At 34.7% G+C, this 15626-nt stretch overlaps 1 pseudogene across 1 annotated transcript; it reads right to left on the reverse strand.

Moving 5' to 3' along the window:
* Positions 1–1279: 1279 nt before the first annotated feature.
* LOC143637610 (two-component response regulator-like APRR3) lies at positions 1280–8435 on the reverse strand (annotated as a pseudogene). The gene is made up of 9 exons (XR_013154459.1): positions 7646–8435; positions 6784–6945; positions 6583–6673; positions 6131–6173; positions 5744–5911; positions 5427–5550; positions 4390–4786; positions 2828–3510; positions 1280–1632 (listed from the first exon to the last, which is right to left on the reverse strand). The product of XR_013154459.1 is annotated as a two-component response regulator-like APRR3 (transcript).
* Positions 8436–15626: the final 7191 nt, after the last annotated feature.

A 15626-nucleotide genomic window follows, 5' to 3' on the forward strand; every position in this document is an offset into this window, starting at 1 on the left:
CACCCATCGTTCATGTTGGTGCTAAAATGTTATTTCTGCAAAGTACCCTTTTGATATAACATAAGGTACAGCTCTGATATCTTTTTTTTTAATGTACTTTTAAGTAAAATAAAGACAAAATAAAACTTTTGTGATTTTTTTAATGTAAAATTCTTATAATAATCATTTTTGGACAACTTTTTCCAATTCTAGCCGGAGACCAAAACAAATTTCCAAACTTATAATGTTTTCGAGTTGGATCCGACCAAAGCACAAACTGACCTGACGTAATTTTTAACCAGTCACGACGCACCACATAGCCTCATCTTCAGTCGGATTCGACGTTTTAAGGTTTTGGTTGCTCGATTAGCAGGACGAACTGTCAGAGAAAAAGACAGTTGGATCCGACAGTTAAATTCATGCCTCCTTCAGATACGACTGTTTAATTTGTCCAATGAACCCTAGATTTTTTAATTCAGGATTTTTGATTTTGAGTTAGAGTTATAGAGTGAAATTGAACACTATAGTTGTGTTCTCCTCGAAAAACCACGATGCACAATTGATTTACTTGATTTTGTGAATAAATAAGAAAGATGTAGATGGAGGTTGGTTATGGAGGTTTAAGGTTTGAGAAGTAGAAGATGAAAATTCAGTCGGGCCCACTAAAATTCTGTCGGATCCGATGAAATTTTAAGAATTCAGTTGGATCCATTAAAACGTTAACACGTGGCGCAATTTTAAAGGTCCAAAAATTCAGTCGGATCATAAATGTTTTTAGTCGAATATGACGGAATTTTTTTAATTAGTTTTAAGTATTTTGTTTGGTATTTGACTATATTTGGAAAACCGTGGTCAAAAACGACTATTTTGAGGATTTTCACTTTTTTTAATTATAGTATTTATTAGTTACATAAATATGTTCCATTATGAACTCCACTGTTAAATGAAGTGACTACTTTAGTAAACTATTAATTAGTCAATTAATGCATCATTATTTTTTAAATGGACTCATAAATATGTTCAATTTGAGGATTAGCCCTTTCCAAATGCTCTAATTTCAGAATTTAAAAAAAAAGTGTGCTTTAATGTCACAAAAGTAACACAATTACACATGTATAAAAACCTGATAAAAAGAGCACACAATGTTATATGAAATTACTATGGTCATGCCAAACGTACCATCTTCCCTTCTCCGTATCTCGTTCATCCTTGCAACCCCGGCACCAACGGGTTAAGCTTTAAGAATGCATATTTGATCAGATATAAATGGATGATCAAGGCAAATTGCTCATATAAAAGATAAACTTGGACAAATGTTCAAGAACATCAAAGCAACAAACTGCATACAAACAAGAACTGCTAAAACATTATTTAAAAAAAAAAAAAACCTTAATGCTAGAAACACGGGACTACGTTTTAAATCGAGTTCCGTTGAAAATCATCTTTCTAAAATCATTTGTTGCAGTCCTGTGTATCCTGAGATGTACCCTTCAAGTTCTTTGTTTAATTATTTAACATCAAAAACAAAGTCAAAGTAAAAAGTCAAAGTCAACGTCACGAATCTGCATCCTCATTGTTGATTGCTTGTCTAACAAATTGCCCATGAACGCGCGGTCATTGTTCGGCTAGCTTCTTCTTGCTCTGGTACCTCACCTTCAAAACCAAAAATTTGTCAATTTGAGGAAATTTAATAGAAGAGATTGTTCTTTGACAAATTTAAAGGGTAAATTGGTAAGAAAATTAACTCAACATTGTCACATCCGGCAGCTATTGATTATTTAGAGGTCAAATAATGAGTTTTGAACAACGTTTTCAGATCGGACCCTACATAACCAGTGCTGTTGAGTCTATTTGATCCGCCTTTATTTGAACCATTCCGAATGGTTCACTTGGCGAATCACACCGAGTAGTTAGTCTGAATTTGAAATTTTTTATAATTTTATTTTCTTTTCCTTCCAAAATCTCCTTCACGGCTTTACCGACTCACTCACTAATTCACGCTCCACAATTTATTTATTACAGGCTTCTTATTTTGTAAACATTGTTAATCCATACAAAAAGATAAAATACTTCCACATTTTTTTTCAAATCAGTTATGTATATATACTTTTGATTATTAAACTATTTATGATGCAATCCTGTTATTAAAACTGGTTCCACCAGTTTGACCAGAAGACCAGTCTGGTTATGAAAACATTCGTTTTAAGTTCTAACAAAGAGAAAATGATTATATAAAGCTAAATACAAGAGAACCTATTTACCCCATTTTTTTCATATAATTTGACAAATTTGTACTCCCATTTCACAAAATATCTATTTTACGGTATAATGTAAAAGGGGAGCTTAACTATTTAAGTTTTTAAGGCAAGGCAATTACTTAACTAGTTTATAGGCCACAAGTATGTATCTAACTTTGTAATTTATACCAAATTAGACAAAAATATGTTCAATGACAAAAACTTCCTTCCAGTTTTTAACCATTTGATTTCCAAAAACTTTACAACACAGAAAAATCTTTTGATTTTCAACGGGTCATGTATAGTAATGTTATGACTCCAAGATCAGCCAATGTAGTTTTTAAAAGATTGGGTTTTGCAATTCAAAAAGGTGTAGCGGCGCAACTTGTTGCCCGCATGCCTTTTGTTTCGATGTAATCAATACTTTAATTAGTTTTTATTCATTTTCAAAAAGTTTGGTGTTATATTTGTCATCCAGACTGTTTTCCCCCTAATTTGGTATAAAAGAGTTGAATATGTACTTTGGTGGCCTATAAAGTAGTTTCAATAGTTCGGTATGAAAAATGCCCGTTTTATAATCGTGGACTATGATTTTGAAAGAACATGAATACCTTTTTCTCAACGCATCTTTCTTTTCTCTTCTGTCGAAACTTATTAAGCACAGCCTCTCGCCGAGCCAAACGTTCTTGATCCACACCACTCCCGCTTCCACTCCCGTCCCCACCATTAAACGTTTTACCAACACCATTCTCATTCTCAACCTTACCTCCATTTTCAACATTACTCTTATTATTATTACTTCCTGACCCACTACCATAATTACCACCATTTCCCCCTGCTGAAACTGTCAAAATATTAGACACCATGTTTCTCAAAGACCCATCATCACTATCCACTATTTTCTGCTGCTGGAGTTTATGAACATGTTGGTGGTGATGGTGGTAGTGGTGGTGGTGGTGGCGGACTTGGACCTGCTGCTGGACCGCCTTGGGTGGTCCCACGGTTGTTTTGACCGGGTCGCCTTCAATGGCACGGGGGAGGAGGGGTTGCAGGGGGGGTGTATGGCGATTAACAGCGACGGTGGTGGAGCTGTTGGGTGGTTGTTTGTCGTCTGGTTTGGCTGTGAAGGCGTTGTTGGTGGTGGACCCCATGTCGTCACTACCGTTTGAACGGTTGTTAGGGGTTCCGTTTTGAGTTGTTATTTGGTTTTGCTGCTTCCGAACTTATATTAGGTGGTGAGCAACTGTCGACATTCCCGGCTGGAGCTTGATTAGCGTCTGATACTGTGTTATATCTGCATAACAATGAGTGTTAGAACATAAAAAATATAGGTGTAAATGAGACGAAACAGGCCGAACATAAGCGCGTGTTCGGCTCGTGAGTAGTTTTTTAAGCTTGAGCTGGCTCGAGCTCAGCCGTTTATTATTTATTAATTAATCTACATACAGCTAGTTATATAAAACTGTAACTAAAATTTTTGAAAATAATATAATAATTATTTACTTACTATTATCATAAATTTATATATAAGAATAATAAAAATATTATATTTATATATATATATCTAACATACTAAATATAAGTTATATGAAAAATAGGTTTTGTTTAGGCTCGTGAGCCAGCTTAAGCTCAATAAGTGAAGCTCAGGCTCACACTTGTTTAAGCTCGGGCTGCTCGGCTCAATTTGAATAGCTCATGAGTTGCTTGGCTTGTTTACACACTAGTCAAAATGGTAAACTAATTTTAATGTATGTAACCTCCTAAACAGCTTTATTAATATATATATATATATGTATTATTTTTGTAGTAATATAGTTCTAGTAATGTAATTCTTCTCTTACTAAAAGTAAACTGAAAGCTGTAGCCTGTAGGCCAGCAATTGGCTGACCCAAATCATTTTGATCCATTTTAACCCGAATCATTTTGACCCATTAACTGACCCGAATCACTTTTGACCCAAATGTTTTTGACCCATTGATTGATCCGAATCATTTTGACCCAAATTGTTTTGACCCATTTTAACCCGAATCTTTTTGAATCATATTGACTCGAATCGTTTTGACCCAAATCTTTTAGCCCAATCTGACTTGAATCGTTGACCTATCAACTGGCCCGAATGTTTTGACCCGAATCATTTTGACCGACCCGCCCAACACATGTACCCGTAACATACCTTGAGAAGTCTGATAGACCGGAATGCCTCAAGATATTTCGTCCTTGGGTACTAACATCAGCATCATCCACATCTCCAGTCCTCTTCAAACTGAGCTCAAGAGCGGGTGACTCCTTAGAATAGTATACAGATTTATCTTCAATATTAATGTTTTTAAGCAAGTGCTTTGATTTTGGGGTTTCCTTGTGAGCATTACTTGTCTTGGTGGCACCAACCGGTTCGATCCTCGGTGCACCATTTTCACAACCGAGTTGCATACCGATATCTAACTTATCACCCGCTTTCTTCATGTTTGACTCACAAAACTTGTCAGTCTTGTTCTTATCTGTGTCTTCAACCTCAAAACTTGAACTTTTAGGGACTCCAATCTTCAAGTCTTTTCCCATTTCAATAATTTCTACAACAAGATATTAACACAATTATAGAGGTGGCAATATAATATCAAACCATTTACTTACAATTTACAAATGAGTCAAAGTGGGATATGTTTAATCATAAAACTTACTTATATTGGTATTCTAGAGGTGACAAATTTCATCAATTTACTTATGAATGCTCTGATATAGGTTACGTTTACCGACTAACAAGTCAAAATCTGTAAAAGTCATAAACGTTTAGCTAATAGGCTAATTTGAATTTTCCGAAACTCGGATATTTACTGGCTCCGACCCAGACCCAAACCTGTTTTGACATTGCTCAATCCACTCATTGTGCCACCTCTACACTATTATTATGCATTTAACTTGAGTAACAACTTTATAGGTTCCAGTTGTAGATAAAAGTGTTAGGGTTCATAAACAATTTATCAAATACTCATTCCAAAATCAGCCATAAAAATATAATTGTGCCATAATGCTTATATATATTGAACACTGGCATGTTTTGGAAAAATAGTTTAGTTAGCTAATGGGGATGAATATACATTTAATTTTAAAAAAACTAATGTTACTTTTATACTGAGAAACCAATAAATGACCTACAAATTGTTTTCCCTTCTGGTAATTAACTCTAAAATTAAAGAAAGACTAATGTATTACCTAGTTTAGATGTTTCAGGCCTTGCAACGTGAGCAGAAGTGATATCATGAGAATTTGATACTTGGTCCCACAAAATATTTGCTTGAGAGCTATCATCTTCTACAACCCTCTTTGGCCAAGAACTCTTAATAACACAAATAAAACAGTTAATTAAGTGAACACATAACTACTTGAATCTCCTATTTAAGGTTTAACTAGAAAGAGAATGGGTCAAACGGGTTAAACGTTGCCTGTTCTATGCATGTAACCTTTTAAAGACTTATATTATTATTATAACAGTAAAGTTTTGATAATCATAAAAGAAACTGAAAAATTACCTGAGTTCCACTTCCATTATCGCTCCCGCCCTTAGCATTCAATTCTATGCTGACTCCGTCATCTTCACCGCTGTTGTCACTGTCATCATCAGACTCTTCAATGCTTCTTGATTTTGTAGATTTATGATCCTGTATACCACTCTCACTCCCACTCCCACTACCGCTAGACTGCTGAAAATATGAGAAATTAAAGCAAAACAAAAGGAACATTTTTTAGATTATTAGTGAAAGTTTTTTCTCAAATTTGACATGGACAGATAAGCATTTGGAGATCACTCCAGCATATAAAAAAGTTTAACATATGAAATCCGACACACCTGAAGCTGAAGTCCAAAAACGGGTCGGTTTATAATGATACATAAAACCATAGAAACTAAATTAACTCACACTGTGGCATTTCCTCCGGACATGCTGCCAGAGATTTTACGCCCTGCTTGCGGTGCGCGCATATAATGTATATATGTGTGAACCCTCGGGTGGGCAAAAGTAAAATTGCACTAATTTTGACGTTATTTTACTAATCTCGTGAAAATAACATTAAAAGTGGCGGAAGGTTAATCAGGCATCATGTGGTGGCGTTGATAGCCGAAAGACAAGGGCACATGCACCGATCAGCCGGTGTCCTGATGATTGAGTGCTATGTGCCTTATGTCCAAGGCTTGATGCAAAACTACTATCGAGCCGGGGGTCTCACCGGAAGCAGCCTCTCTATCCCTATGGGATAGAGGTAAGGCTGTCTACATCTTACCCTCCTCAGACCCTACCATAGCATTGCTATTGGTGGGATATACTGAGTACGATGATGATGATGATGATGATGCTGCCAGAGATTTCTAAGCTCATTCTTTCTAATAGGTTTGACTAAAAAGTCAACTGCACCTCTGGATAAACAATTAAAGACTATACCCATTGAGTCATCAGATGACATCACTGCACGTTAAACTCATTAAACACAACACTCAAAGATATGAGAACCTTGTAAAAATAAAAAGTTCTTGAAGAAACTGTAAGGAATTCAAGAACGGGAAAGATACACTCACTTATCACTGGGATATTTTTGCGAGTAACATGGTTCTTTATCTTGGATAAAAGACCAATACCGGATAAATAGGGCATCACTAACTCGGTTAAAACAATATCAATTTGCTTGTTTAGATCAGTCAACAGTTTCCATGCTTCTACACCGTTTGCTACTGCTGTAACTGAAAATATTATATGTTAATAAAGTTAGCATCTAGTAAGAATTGTTAGTTTCACCTCATAAGCATGAGTTATGAAGATAAAACGATTGTGTAATGAGTCAAATAGAGGTTGTTAATTATATAGACCTTCTTTGGCTGTTAAAGGATGATATTAATATTAGTTTTTGAATATTATAAGCCATGATCTGAGGTCTTAATGCAAATCATTAGGACAGTTTGATCACTTATATCGACATCTGAATATGAGCATTTGTCTATTGTCCCCTCAAAATGTCAAAGAAAAGAAAGACTTGCATAAGTTATGAAAGATAAAATGATTGCATAATAAGTCAAATAGAGGTGGTTGACTATAAAGACCTTTTTTGACTGTTAAAGGCTGATATGATACCAGTTTTAAATACTAAAAGGCATGATATGAGGTCTTAACACAATTCATTAGGACTGTTTGATAGCTTATATTGACATTGAATATGGCTAATTGTCTATTTTGCCCCTCTAGATGTTAAACTAAAGAAAGACTTGAATAAACTACTTATGATGATATGATGCATGTGATGAGTTTATTTTATTAACTGACACTGTGACTGTGAGTAAATCATGATTTGCATCCACAATATAAAAGGTTTTTCCATTTAGTGTACATATTTATTATACTATATTGTAGCAAAAGCATTTATTAGCAAGGTAAATAGTTATAAACCTTCATAGCTGCAATTACGAAGCAGAGCACTAACAACATGACGAGTCGAATCATCATTTTCAACTAGAAGAACCTTGAGAGACCTAACAGGCAGAAAGCTCTCCCACTGAACCGCGGATCCTTGAGGTTGCTGCTGTTGTCCATGTAAAGCACCATTGGGCTGGCCCAACTCTGCAGGCCTAACACTATTCACATCCTCATTAGTTCTTGACTCATCTTCTACATACATTCCTTGCCCATCATCAAACTGGGCTTCGTTTCTCACTTCCTTCAAGTCAACCCGGTCATGGTGGTTAACTTCTGCCAACCCTTTAGATGCCTCAACATGTGTTTTCATCCCAACACTCCCCATTAACAATATTCAAATAGATTTTGGGAAATCAAAACAAGTTCTCTCGGTTGAAATGTGAAGCATAATGTTTTTCTCCAAATTATAAAGCTTTTTTGAGAAATACTTCAAAGAATCCTACATAAACAACATGAGAGAATTAGAGGACATCCAAAAACACTTGCCAATAACGACTAATCCGCAACAAATAATTAGCATATCACATACACATAGAGATTTCATCATCAACCTACATGTAGAAACTTATCTAACATCAAAGTTTGATCTTTCTCAAACAATAAATCCAACAACTTCCTCAAAACAAAACAAAAACTCAAAAAACATGAAGGTCATTTAATGATAAACAGTAACAAGCTGCCAAGATCAACCAATCAAAGCCCAAAGCAGGTGCATGCATCTATCATCTTCAAACATTCAAACTGCATATAAAAACAAGAGCTACCATATAAAAACTTCCATACTTTCATAAACCGGATGACCGGGCTCAAAATTTTCAGACGAAAATGGTAAATTTACACAACGTATAAAAACTTTCGGACGAAATCGCATAAATTTACACTCCTGAGAAGAAAACGGGGGCGGCCGTAGCCACCTCGAGCCACAATCCAAGCTTCCCCCCTTGAATATTCAAAGTTTCACACACATATCAATTTACTGAAAACCTTTATTTTACAAACTTACTTAAAAAAATATGTTTGAATCAAATACAAATTAAATTAACGTGCTAACTGTGAAAATTATGTAATGTCATATGTACAACATAATGTAAGTACACTACGATGTAATTACATAATTACATTAATTGTAAATATAATTACACCACTTGATTCACACAATTAGCACGTTAAAATAAATAACCAAAATAAAACCTGTGAGATTAAATTCAAACTTTCATGATACTCATAATAACCAATTAAAACAATATTACTTCCAAAAGAAGCCCTAATATTCATATTAGACTCAACAAAATCCATCACAAACGTCCATAGCACTTCAATTTGACTCCATTAGTCAACAATAATCACATTACCGTGGATTCCGGAATCTCAAAGCTCAAATCCACAAAACTCAAGTCACCTCACAGCAGCAAATCATGACCGTTGATTAATCCGATTGAATTCATCGATGAGATGACACAATCTGAATATGAATAATAAGTAATAACTAAGTCATATCTGAGATGCAGATTATTAATATATAGCGTTTGTTTGTTCGGTTGTGTCTAATAAAGTAAAAGGAGTTTCGTATATAATAAATAACCGTATCTATTGCCGATCGTAGAGAGAGAGCAAGAAAGATATTATTATTCGTTTTTGCTGACGTGGATATATCAAAGGCGGGAAGAATGACACGTCGGATGACACTTGGGATGCAATTCAGGAGATCTATATACGGGCTGGGAGTTAGTTTGGGGCGGATTGCCGATCCTGATGGATTGTAGGATCGTTTTAGATCCGATTTGGGTGGACACGTGGCGCCTTGTGAGATCAGTTAAAGGTCTTTTGCTTTATTATTTTGTGGACCTGAAAATTTTGAGATGTTATTTACGAAAATACCATTGATTAACGGATGTGTTGACTAAAGCAATGAGATGTTTAAATGGAATTCTTTTAGTTCTAATAAATCAGGAGGAATTTAATGACTGGACATGAATTCAAGTCCTGGATTTTAGAATTGAGAGAGATATTGAGAGAGATCAAGAATTCTCACTATTTCTTAGATTCCTGGACCCAATTCAATTCAGTGGGATCTTTCATTCACATTTTTTTCCACCAAGAACGTTTTATAAAACTTTTTGACTCCCGAATTTGGAGTATCCTACTTTCACACAATTCACAGGGTTCAACAAGCAATTTTGATTTTAGCCCAAGCTTCTGATAAACTTTTCAGGAATTTTAGGAATTTTAGCCCAAGCTTCTGATAAACTTTGATTTTCGGCTAATCCAGCACTGACTCTTCTATATATTTCTTGTTGGAAGTATCCCTGATCCCATTGATAACGAGTAGGCCCAAATAATTCGATGGGAGTAGTCGCTGAACCATACCAAATAGTTCCGGCAACAACAAAAGCTGCAAAAAAGACAGCAGCGATACTACTGGAAAGGACAGTTTCAATATTGCCCATACGCAATCCTTTGTATAGACGTTGGGGCGGGCGGACGCTAAGATGGAATAGACCTGCTAATATGCCTAAAGTCCCTGCCGCAATATGATGAGAGGCTATTCCTCCCGGAACAAAAGGATCAAAACCCTCCACACCCCACGATGGATTTACAGATTGTACTTTTCCTGTTAGCCCATAAGGATCGGACACCCATATGCCAGGACCATACAAGCCTGTTACATGAAATGCACCAAAACCAAAGCAAGCCACACCTGCAAGAAATAAATGTATTCCAAAGATCTTGGGCAAATCCAAAGAGGGTTTTCCTGTACGTTCATCACAAAATATTTCGAGATCCCAATATACCCAATGCCAGATAGCTGCCAAAAAGCACAACCCAGAAAACAAAATATGCGCTCCAGCCACACCTTCGTAACTCCAAATACCCGGATTAGTTATAGTCCCCCCCGTGATACTCCAACCGCCCCAGGAATTGGTTATTCCTAAACGAGTCATGAAGGGTATAACGAACATACCCTGTCTCCACATTGGATCAAGAACAGGGTCAGAAGGATCAAAAACTGCTATTTCATACAGGGCCATCGAACCGGCCCAACCAGCAACCAAAGCTGTATGCATTATATGAACAGAAAGCAACCGTCCGGGATCATTCAATACAACGGTATGAACACGATACCAAGGCAAACCCATGGAAATACCCCTTTATGAAAGAAAAAAGACACTATGTAACTTTATTGCATTGTAAAAGACTATACTATGACTATGTTATGGACCCCCCTATTTAGTTTTAGTAAATTATTTCAACGCAAGGGTTCATATTTGTTCTATTCTGTTGGTAATAATGGAACAATTTTGTTCGTAGGAACAAAGAGAAGCAGATTTATTCTATACTCGATAAGTACCAATACGCAATGGGGAAGTGAATGCCATTTTCTATGAGCGAATGTGCCCATACTTGTTCATCATTAGAGGACACTATTCGTAATAATTTTCCCTTTTTTTCTTGCTTTCTTTATCAAATTTTCATAAATGATGAATAAAATCTTATGAATTGAATAAAATCTGATTAGGATAAAGTACAATATTATAAAGAAAAAGAAAGGCTTTGTTACGTTTCCACATCAAAGTAAAATATAGTACTTAGTTCTTTTTTATTTCATTTAATGCCTATTGGTGTCCCAAAAGTACCATTTCGAAGTCCTGGAGAGGAAGATGCATCTTGGCTTGACATATAGTGCGACTTGTCAGATATATTTGGTCATATGGGATTTCCCCGTTTTCTCCCCAATCGAGATATCCTCTGTTTCGCCCACGAAAGATTCATTTCATCATCAAAATTTTGGAGCGTGAAGTGCAATTAGATCCGTTTTGGGGGGGATTCGGATTACTATTATCAATTAGAAGAATTTATGGTTGTCTTAGTTGGACTACTACATTGAAGTATCCAGGCTCCGTTAAAAAAAACCAAGTGGTAATATATTTATTTCTATTTTATTTTATATCATAAAGTATTCCTTTTTTTAAAGAAATTTTTTTTTCAAACTATTATGTTAATCAATTGAGTAATATGTATCTAGGTTTGGACCGGTGAAGTTAACAACAAACGGTTCAAGCCCGGTTTGTGTCAATAGTGTGGTTTTTCAAAGTAAGCGAGGAGTGGTATGCAGCGGTGGGGGTGGTGAAAGTTTGCAAGACTCGATTTCGACGACTTGTATGTTAAATAGTCATATTGAAACGTTGATAAAAGACCGAACCCTTTAACCAGAAAAATAATCGAAATTAATCATACCCGACAAAAGCGATGGTAACCGAATTTTACTGAAACCGAACTGAACCTTTTATGTTTGTGTTTTTTCATATTTTATATCTCCATTTTCAGCTTTGAACGTTTAAATTTATGTGGTAACCGTTTATAGATAGCTTGAAACGCCATAACCAAGCTTGGAACCATCATATTTTAGCTTTGAAATTTTATAATTTGAGCTTAGAACACCATAACCGAGTCATTTTCAATTGAAACAAAGAAAAACTAAATAGATTGGATGATTAACCGTAGTTAACCGAAACCAAGTCGTAACCAACCTTTGGTTAACCCGTCATTCGGTTATGATTGTTAGAACAAACCCTAACATTAATCTGAGTGTCACTATTCAAACAACAGTTTTACGTCAAATAATCGCGTAAAAATTTTCACAACTCCTTTACAGTCACGTAATGGGAGGGTGGCACGGCGTTTGTGTGGCCGTGGTTCTCCCCAAAACAACTCAAGTTAAATCATTGCTCACCGGTTAATCACAAACTTTAGATACAAAGTTCAAAATGCGCCGAACTCAAGATATATTAAGTTAAATGAACTTAGATCGAGCATAATCATGTCCAAACTCGACTTAAATCGTTTACATTATTATAGCAATATAAATTTACAAGTAACCCGTAATAAACATTGAATTAAAATCCTCACTTCTTTTGAATACATGTTGAGTGTCATTTCATTTTCATGAAGGACAGTATACACATAAGAATTCATACCACCACATTAAACCTATGGTTAGTTAATAGTTACAGACAACATGAAAACCATGACATGTAAGCGCCATCTAGACGAGATTTGTTTCATTGTTAGGCCATGGGGTATACTCTAACCCATCTTAATTCCATATAAACTTCATATCACTCATTTTTTTCTCTTTCACTCTATTTCATACAAAGGAAATGGTTTAACTCATTTAACACATAATTAATATAACAAATCAACTAGTAATTAATACATAATTAATACATATTGTTCCTTTTAACCCGTTAAAAGCATAACCCATGGGCCTTTTTAACACACTTAACACAAGTGGGAAGTGGTTTAATTCATCTTTAAAGTGTCATGTCACTTTAACCTATATAGGGATTAAAGTATACATCATGGCCTTAGGATCGCTATTTTTGTTATGGTTACTAATAGTGATAGTGAAAGACGAGACGTGAGTGGTCTTTTAATCATATTATTGTTATTATTATGGTTATTATTGTTAATATTATTAGTTAGTAGGTTTTGTTACTAACATGTATGTTTTCTAATTTTTTTATTTTATTCACAATCCTCTATTTGAGATAGAGTCAGCTTCCACATGCCATGTCAAATTCAATGCAATATTTACGGCTAGTGGTCAATGGATAAGCTTGATTACCTGTCAAATACTAGTCGATACTTATATTTTGCAATCCAATTCCCTGATAATTTATGCGGGATCCTAGACTTTCTCAATGGAAGGCCACATTGCATACTCTTTGATATGTTAAAGGCACATCCTCACAAAGTTTGTCTCTTAACAATTGATCGATCTCCTATATGTAATTTGAAGCATTTTTTTTATTGTTTTTGGTAATCATCGATGAACTTTAGAAACCTCACACACACATGCCTATATATGTGGTTATATATATACAGACAAATTTTTAATGCAATTGATCCTCACGCATGGGAGTCCAATAAAGATGAAGTTATATGTTAGTTGTTATTTTGTAGGAAACACTTTCTATTAATTATTAAATTAGGGATTACTTCATAAAATAGTAACCAATTTTGAAAATTGTTCCAATCAGGTCACTGATAAAAACTTTTGTTTCAATCAGGTAACTGAACTTTCATTTTTGTTCCAATCCTAAATATTTTACCTGGATAACAGGTAATCTATGTTTTTTTTTATTTGTCAATGTTTTAACGTTGCATAATTACTTTTAAAGGTTGCGAAAATTAGTAAAATTGCGAAATATAATTTTAAAATTTCGAAAATTTGCAAAAAAAAGTTCGGAAAATTGAGGTTCGGGTTAGAACAGGTCAAGGTCGGAACGGGTCAAAACGGGTTTCGGGTCAGTTTTTTTACCAACGAATCAGCGTGTTTTTAACACGTTACAGCTCGTTTTAACAGCAAAAGCTCGTTTAAGCGATTTTTCAGTTCGTTTCAGCACTTAACAGCTCGTTTAAGCGATTTTTCAGTTCGTTTCAGCACCTAACAGCTCGTTTAAGCGATTTCTCAGCTCGTTTCAGCACCTAACAGCTCGTTTAAGCGATTTCTCAGCTCGTTTCAGCACCTAACAGCTCGTTTAAGCGATTTTCAGCTAATTTCAGCACCTAACAGCTCGTTTAGCCGATTTTTCAGCTCGTTTCAGCACCTAACAGCTCGTTTAAGCGATTTTTCAGCTCGTTTCAGCACCTAACAGCTCGTTTAAGCGATTTTTCAGCTCGTTTCAGCACCTAACTGCTCGTTTAACTATGTAACTATTAGTTTTGAATAAGGGTTAAATGTGTAACTATTATATAAATTAACAAAAGTTGATAGAAGTTCAAGTACCAAAATTGTAAATTTAAATGTAAAAGCTTATAACTAGCTTTTTCTCAAACGCTAATAATAGTAGCGTTTGAATATGGAGCTTTTTCTACCAACCTAAAGGCTTGAAGTTACCTTAACCAAACAAAGCTTTTTATTGAATATGAGTTTTTTCTTAAAAACTTAAAGCTTGAAGCTCTTAAAAGCTCTTAAAAACTTCTTGCCAAACATACCCTATATCACATGTAGCTTATAAATTGCAATAATTTCCCCTATTTGAAAGATCAAAAGTGTTTATAAGTTTGGTGACTTTTATTGTTTTTTTTCCTTTTAAAAGTTAGGTATATGAAAATTTGGAACTTACAAATAATTATGGAAACTTTTTATTATTGCTAATTTTGAATGTAATATGTAAGAATGATTTCTTGCATATTATGGATACTCTTAAATCTTAATCTTGACAATTTACTTTATTTGATATATTTGGTTTTCTGGCCCTGTGAAACATTTGGTTTTCTGGCTCTAGAGGCTGTGAATTTTTTTAGTAGAGTTCAGCGTGTCGTACACGGAACCTCTTCAGCTCTTATGTCCCAAAACTTCGTTTTTAATAGGATTGGCTTTGCTATTCAAAATGGGGTTGCGACGCAGCTTGTTGCCCGTTTGCCTGCCATTTTATTGTAATCTCTTTGTAGTAGCTGAATTTTAATTACATGATTTAATAAAAAAAACTTTACTTCATTATAAAGTAATGTATACATTAGTGTTAAGCAAATGAATAGTTAGCTCACTCAAAGATGTCATTAAGAGTTTCTTTTTTTGTTTTTTTTTTCATTTACGGTGGTATCCATTATATTTTAGAGTGTGAAAAAGCCTGAACTCGAAATCAAACCTATATAAACTGTAAATCTGAACCCGAAATGTTAAAAATTCATATGTCTGAAATGTTCGGATTCAAATTTTGATAGGCTTTTTTTTAATGTTGGGGTACCCAAATTCTCAAAAATATATTTTTTAGTAATTAAAATATTATTTTTTTTAAATTCAGATATTTCAAATATCTAAAATAAACTTTTTTATAAATTATAAAATATTTTTTATAAATATTAAATATTATTTTTAGAATTCGGATTTTTGTTGGAATATCCAAACCCGAATCCGAATTCGGATATTGAAATCCACTACCCGAAA

The sequence above is a fragment of the Bidens hawaiensis genome, unplaced genomic scaffold (genome assembly GCF_021521415.1).
Source record: "Bidens hawaiensis isolate Kalapana, Puna unplaced genomic scaffold, B.hawaiensis_p1.1 tig00008374_1, whole genome shotgun sequence".
Lineage (NCBI taxonomy): Eukaryota > Viridiplantae > Streptophyta > Magnoliopsida > Asterales > Asteraceae > Bidens > Bidens hawaiensis.